Source organism: Saccopteryx leptura, chromosome 11 (assembly GCF_036850995.1).
Source record: "Saccopteryx leptura isolate mSacLep1 chromosome 11, mSacLep1_pri_phased_curated, whole genome shotgun sequence".
Taxonomy (NCBI): Eukaryota; Metazoa; Chordata; class Mammalia; order Chiroptera; family Emballonuridae; genus Saccopteryx; species Saccopteryx leptura.
In genome coordinates this window covers 59,773,988-59,780,879 of record NC_089513.1, presented here as the reverse complement: position 1 = coordinate 59,780,879, position 6,892 = coordinate 59,773,988, and positions in this window count along the sequence as shown.

Genomic DNA, 6,892 nt, shown 5'->3' with positions numbered 1-6,892 from the left:
TCAGTGCTTTTCCACTGCTGCCCTCCCTCTCTGCCTCCTGAGCCCCCGGGTCCTGGCAGCTCAGCTCTTCCTAACTGGGCTCTAGACCTAATCACATCGTTTTCTTTGTCTTTGGGACTAGTAGGCTCTCAATAATTTCGGCATTGAGTGAATAAAAGCGTGTGTTAGTTCTCCAGGAACTCAGAGAGGCCAAGAGGCCATTCACAGTGAGTTGAAGAATAAGGCTTTAAGAAATTTTGTGGACAGCGTGACAAAGAAATGTAACTAGGGTCCATGTAAACTCCTCCGTTTAGGTCTAAAAGAGCAACTTACAAGGGTGGAGTGGGTGCCTAGAGCCGATTAGCTATTGTAGGGACTGGCACACTGAGGTGTTATGATTCTCAAATACTTAGAGCCATGTAGGCCATAACCCAATTGTATTTTGGCTAGGCAGGTCACCTGGGGGATCTTGTTCAGTTCTTGGCATGCTCTAAAACGTTATTTACTTAAATATGTGATTAAAGTCATCTCAGTGTATAACCATGCATGAGGTGACACAAAACTCCAGGGGGTTGTGCTGGTATCTGCCTTCCATCTCAGGCCCCGCCTTCCCTTGTCACCTCTGGAGCAACTACTGTTTACACACCATTCTGTAGGCGTGGTCGCTGACAAACTGGAGTATGTCCAAGGAAACAATTGAGAGAATTAAGGATGCTTATCTTGCGGAAGAAAAGGCTTCCCAATGTGGTGGAGAATGGGGTGACATGAAGAATTCTCAGGAAGAGAGGTCAGGACAGAGGTGGGGTTGCTATGTTTCTTTTTCTTTTTTTCTTTTTTTTTTTTTTTTTACAGGGACAGAGAGAGAGAGTCAGAGAGAGGGATAGACAGGGTCAGACAGGCAGGAATGAAGAGAGATGAGAAGCATCAATCATTAGTTTTTCGTTGCAACACCTTAGTTGTTCATTGATTGCTTTCTCATATGTGCCTTGACTGCGCGGGCCTTTAGCATACCAAGTAACCCCTTGCTGGAGCCATCGACCTTGGGTCCCAGCTGGTGAGCTTTTTGTTTAAGCCAGATGAGCTCACACTCAAGCTGGCGACCTCGGGGTCTCAAACCTGGGTCCTAGTTCAACACTCTATCCACTGCGCCACCGCCTGGTCAGGCAGCTATGTTTCTAATAAAACAGAAGCATCCAGGGCCTCACTTGCATGGGCCTCTTCAAAGCCTTCAATCTATTCATGTTCGCAATTGTTATTCTTTTTTTTTTTTTCTGAATGAGAGCCCCCCCTCCAAAAAAAAGAAATAATAAGATTAGCTCCACTAATTCCTGATCCACTGCCCAAGCTAGAATTAGTCTACATTACTCTGTGAGACAAAACTAGGATGAATAGTAGAAAGTTACAATGAGGAGAACATTACTGAGATCTGGATATTCTCCGGTCAGACTTGTTACAAATTGGGAGGGGCTGCAGGAAACTGGTGAACACATCACTGGAAGCCTTGAATAGAGGTGGACGATCACCTGCGGGGGTGTTAGAAGGAGAAGTTATGATCTCTTCCAACCCCAGGAATCAAAGTCTCTGAGATAAGATACAGAGCACTGACAAATTATTTTTTTGGCTAAATATTACAGCAGGTACCCCCAAGTCCAGACACAAATTAGTTTGCTAGCTTTGTTTAAATCACGACATTACAACAAAGTAATGAAAATATATATTCAAAGGCATTCAGTATTTCAGAATGGACTTTCTCAAGCATATTCAAACCAGTAGGAAGTTACTGAAATTAGCTTACAATGGACTCCCAATCTCCTACTCCTCTAGTCATGCTCTGAGAGATTGGATTCCTTGCTCAAAAACAGGCAGCAACATTGTCAAGTCTTTCTGTAAGCTCTCCAGTGGAGTGGGAAGTAGCAATGCACCCCACCAGCCCAGTCATGTTATTGCTGCCCCGACAGTCAAGTGCAGTGGCCACTTGGTTCTTCGAGGCACCTTAGTAGACGCTTCATCACAGTGAACCACTAGTGGTGTTTTGACTAATAGGGATGGCACTGTATGCTGAAGATCAGTGGTCCCTAACCTTTTTTGGGCCACGGACTGGTTTAATGTCAGAAAATATTTTCATGGACCGGCCTTTAGGGTGGGACGGATAAATGTATCACGTGACCGAGACAAGTGTCAAGAGTGAGTCTTAGACGGATGTGACAGAGGGAATCTGGTCATTTTTAAAAAATAAAACATTGTTCAGACTTAAATATAAATAAAATGGAAATAATGTAAGTTATTTATTCTTTCTCTGCGGACCGGTACCAAATGGCCCATGGACCAGTACTGGTCCGCGGCCCGGGGGTTGGGGACCACTGCTTTAGATTACTAGTGTTTCATTTCCCACCAGCGGATAACTCAGTACCACATTCAAGACCAAAAACATATCAATATCAATCCCATAATCTGACCTTTGAGAGCTGGTTTTCTTGAACCACTCAACACCTCCTATGACATCAATCATGGTCCAGTCAGGACAACAGAAACAACTTTAGGCATTTCCACACAGAGAATTGAATATAGATATTAGGTAAGCAGGTAAAAAGGCAAAAACAGAAAATGGAGACAGCAAAGATAGTGAGGGCAGGAAGGAGCTCCTAACAGTAGGGCTGGGGAGACAGGCCAAGGCTGAGGTTGCTGAACCTGCGTGCGGGGAGGGGCGCCCGGGGCTGGGAGCCAGGCCGCAGGGAGAGCTGCTGTGTGTGTGCTGGCCCTGCGGAGGCTCAGCAGAGCGGCCTGGAGGTGAGGCTGCTATCTGCTGCTTCTGCCACCTCTGCAAGGCACAAGCCACCCGTGCTGGAGCGTGGGAAAGAGCTGGACATCAGCAGGGTGAGGCTGAAAGACAGCACGAAGACAGGTCCCCTCTCCCTCCTCCAGCCTCTCAGTCTTTGCAGAGCCTGAGCATCAAACAGCAGAGAGCAGCCCTGGCCGGTGGTGGTACAGTGGGTGGCGAGACTGAAGGTTCAATCCCTGGGCAGGGCACGTAGGAGAAGCAACCAGTGAGTTCCGTGCGTGCGCAGCTATTGGAACAATGAGTTGATGCTTCTCCTTTCTTTCTCAACGAAGAGGAAAAATAAATTAAAAAAACAGTAGAGAGCGGAAGTGTGGTGCTGAGCTGGGAGGCAATAAGAGCCTTCCCTGGCCTGACCTGTGGTGGCGTGTTCTGGACCGTTAATTGCAAAAAAGCCATTATAGAATGGAGGCTTGGCAGGGGGCTAAGTTCTACCCTCTCCATCTCCATATTTGGCTTTGATGCTGAGTGTTTGCACCCACTCCACTTCCTTCCTTGGGTTGCAGGAAGCAATATACATGCCCTTCCTCTGACTCTTTGTTTGTTTCAGATGTTTGTAAATTTCACTAATGTATCCTGTTTTTGCCTTGGGAGAGTTCCTGTCTTAGCCTTTGATGTGCAACTTTGTATCAGGGTCCTTGATTTGCATAGGTCTATATAATAAAGCGAACTGGGGCTGTGAGGCGCTCAGATACTGCCAGGCAGTTTGAAGAGTCCTCCCGGTCCCATCGGTTTTGTTTTGACAAGTGTGTTTCCTCAATTCTGCACCGTTATTTGGAGCTGCGCTGGTCCGCGGCAGTGGCGCAGTGGATAAAGCATCGACCTGGAAATGCTGAGGTCGCCAGTTCGAAACCCTGGGCTTGCCTGGTCAAGGCACATGTGGGAGTTGATGCTTCCTGCTCCTCCCCCCCCTTCTCCCTCTGTCTCTCTCCTCTCTCTCTCTCTCTCTCCCTCCTTTCTAAAATGAATAAATTAAAAAAAAAAAAAAGAGCCTCCCCTGTCTGCAGAGCATCTGGCTCCTTAAGGTGGATTCCGCAGCCTTCCCCATCTGACCTGCTGACCAGGCTTGCCCTCTCTGTGTGTCTGGGGAGGGTTGCTTCCCACTGCGAAGCCTCCTTCCCATCTCTCATGTGGAACTGACAATGCCCTCCTCCCTTCTGCTCCACTGTACCTGCCCAGGTAACTAGGAAAGCACTGGGACCACTTCTCATTGACTCATCAACATGTCTGTTTCCCCTCGTAAAATGCCTAAGCTCCTTGACGGAAAAGGATGCGTTTTTATTATTGTATCTGTAAAGCCAATGCAATATTATGGTTGGTACATAGTAGGCACTTTAAAAACATTTGTTGAATGAATAAATATGACTTAAGTGTTTACCCTGATATGGCACTGAAATTTTAATTGTAGGAGGTCATATAAAACAATATACAATTCAAAAATGTTTTGAGGAAGATAAAGCATACTAGACATAGAAGTTTTTCAAGTCTACAGAAAACTAATATAATTTCTGTTTAGTAATCAAATATACTGCATAGCTTTTCAGGACGCTTTATTCTCTGGAAGTCTAAAAGCCTCTGTCTCCCATGAGATGGCTAGCACACACAGAACATACTTGTGGTCTGAGGATGGGAAGTGTTTTTATATGTGGAAGTTTCCCCCTGCGTTCTTGGGGAAGATGGTTCCTCTTTTATGGACCATAGAAACAGCAATGTCACACTGAGTGTGCTCGCAGGAAAGCAGGGTGGTCCCACAGGAGAACGCACTCCTTTCTGAAGCAGGATGTGCTCCTCTCACAGGTGTTCCCTGGGCAAGGGGGGGGGCTCTAATGAGGTCTTTGGGTTCATGATTGGCCCAGTGACAACTTTGGAGTCTAAAATAATGTTGATTTATCATTTGAAAGGCACCTTAATCAAGGGGCATCAACGTTTTATAGAGAGTGAGGCTGATACTTTGTCACTAAGGGGCCAGGAGGGCCAGACAGTTTGCAGCTCTTCCAGGGGAGGCAGAGGAAGAAGTGGAGCTGTCCTCCTGGTGACCATGATGGGACAGTGTGGTGAGAGAATCAGGCTGTTTTGAGTTTAGTAGCCACAGCTCACATCCCAAAGCAGATGTGACCGGGGGCAAGACTGACTGCACATGGCCTGTTCTCTGGGCTGTGATTCCCAATTGGGGACTGGACTGTCCACAGTGACATTTACGACTCCACGAGGGCAACACAGAAACTCTATGAGGTTTTCATTCAGCTGCATGTATTTCATGTTAAAAAATGTTCTTATTGAAGTCATGGTCTTTCTGCATTTTGGCATTAAAATGTTATTTTTGTAATAAAATAATTGTGATGGGAGATGGCAGGGTTTTGTTTTCATTTTTCCTGCTTACTTGGCTATATAAATGGTTGACAGATCTATGTGGGTCATCAAAACAAAATATTTCTGAGACATTGCCGGGATGTAGAAGGTAGACTTCTGGGAACTATGGTAAAGGGCATGACATATACGGAGAAGACTGAGACGGGACAAACTAGAGGGGTGTCAGCGATGGCGGCACTCCCTCTTTGCCTGACTGCGAGGAAAACCAGTCTTTGGTGAGACCCCTCAGGACTTCTGAGACTCACTGAGTTCTTCTTCGTACTGAACAGGGAAATCTCTCTCTGTTGTAATGTCCTTTTAGAGCAGGGGTCGGGAACCTTTTTGGCTGAGAGAGCCATGAACACCATATATTTTAAAATGTAATTCTGTGAGAGCCATACAACCACCCGTGTAACGTTAGGCATTATCCAATAAAAATTTGATGTTGTCCCAGAGGACAGCTGTGATTGGCTCCAGCCACCCGCAACCATGAACATGAGCAGTAGGAAATGAATGGATTGTAATACATGAGAATGTTTTATATTTTTAATGTTATTATTATTTTTATTAAGGATTTGTCTGCGAGCCAGATGCAGCCATCAAAAGAGCCACATCTGGCTCACGAGCCATAGGTTCCCGACCCCTGTTTTAGAGGAAAAAAATTCCCATTAGAAAACACCACATTTATGTATATATTCCAAAAATTGTATTAGATAAAAAAATCGCTAGGAGAAAAGAGCCTTGGCCTTTTCTGTGGCACGAGCGGGTGTGCTTTTTTGTCTTTCTAAACTGTAGAGACCTGTCCACTGAGTGGTGGGGAGGGGGCATTATGTTCTCCAACCGTTATGTTCAGTTTATAAATCTTGCTAATCAATTCAAACACCTAGTAACATTCAAAAGTCTAAAGACAGCTTTACCTTGTTCTTTAAACAACGTGAAATTTGTGTATTAACTTGACAGATTCAATTTCCCCCAACAGCAGTCCAGCCAGCCTCCGAGATACTGTGGGCTTGGTTCCAGACCACTGCCATAAAGCCAGTGTCACAAGGTAACAAGTCATCGTCCTTTTGTCCTTTTGCTGGTGGAGGGTCTTGCTGTCAGTTTGTCAAACATGCACCATCTGCAAAACACAATGTAACGAGTTATACCTGTATTGTCAAACTTGATTAGATTGCCTTAGTCAAGCTATCATTTCGAAGGCAGTATCTGATTCCTTTGAACACTTCAAGTACATAACTAGATACTTTTATAATTCTCACAGGCAGAATCCCCCTGCATACTTAAGTGCTCTGGTCTGCAGACTTCAAAACCCAACCAGTTGTCTTCCCTTACCTATAATGAACATCTAACAGCAGACAAAGCAAACATGAAACAGTACAATAATTCTAAAATTGCTACCATAACTCTATAGACACAACTTGCACAAGTCCCATACAACTTGGATGTGATTCCTCTCTTTTGGTCTTCTGGTCTGTGTCCAGCTCACCTGTTTGGCTTCCCAATCACAAACTTGCCAGCAGGTAGTAGTGGCCTGCACTCTGTTTCGGGTCCACCAGTTTTATTTTATTTAAAAAAAAAAAACAACCCCTCCAAAACCCCAAAAACCTTTCACTGAAATACACACATATCAGAGAACTACCTATACCCTAATTATAGAACTCACTGAATTTTCACAAAATAAACACACCTGTGTAACCAGTCTCAGCTTAAAAAAGCAAGGTTTTCTTT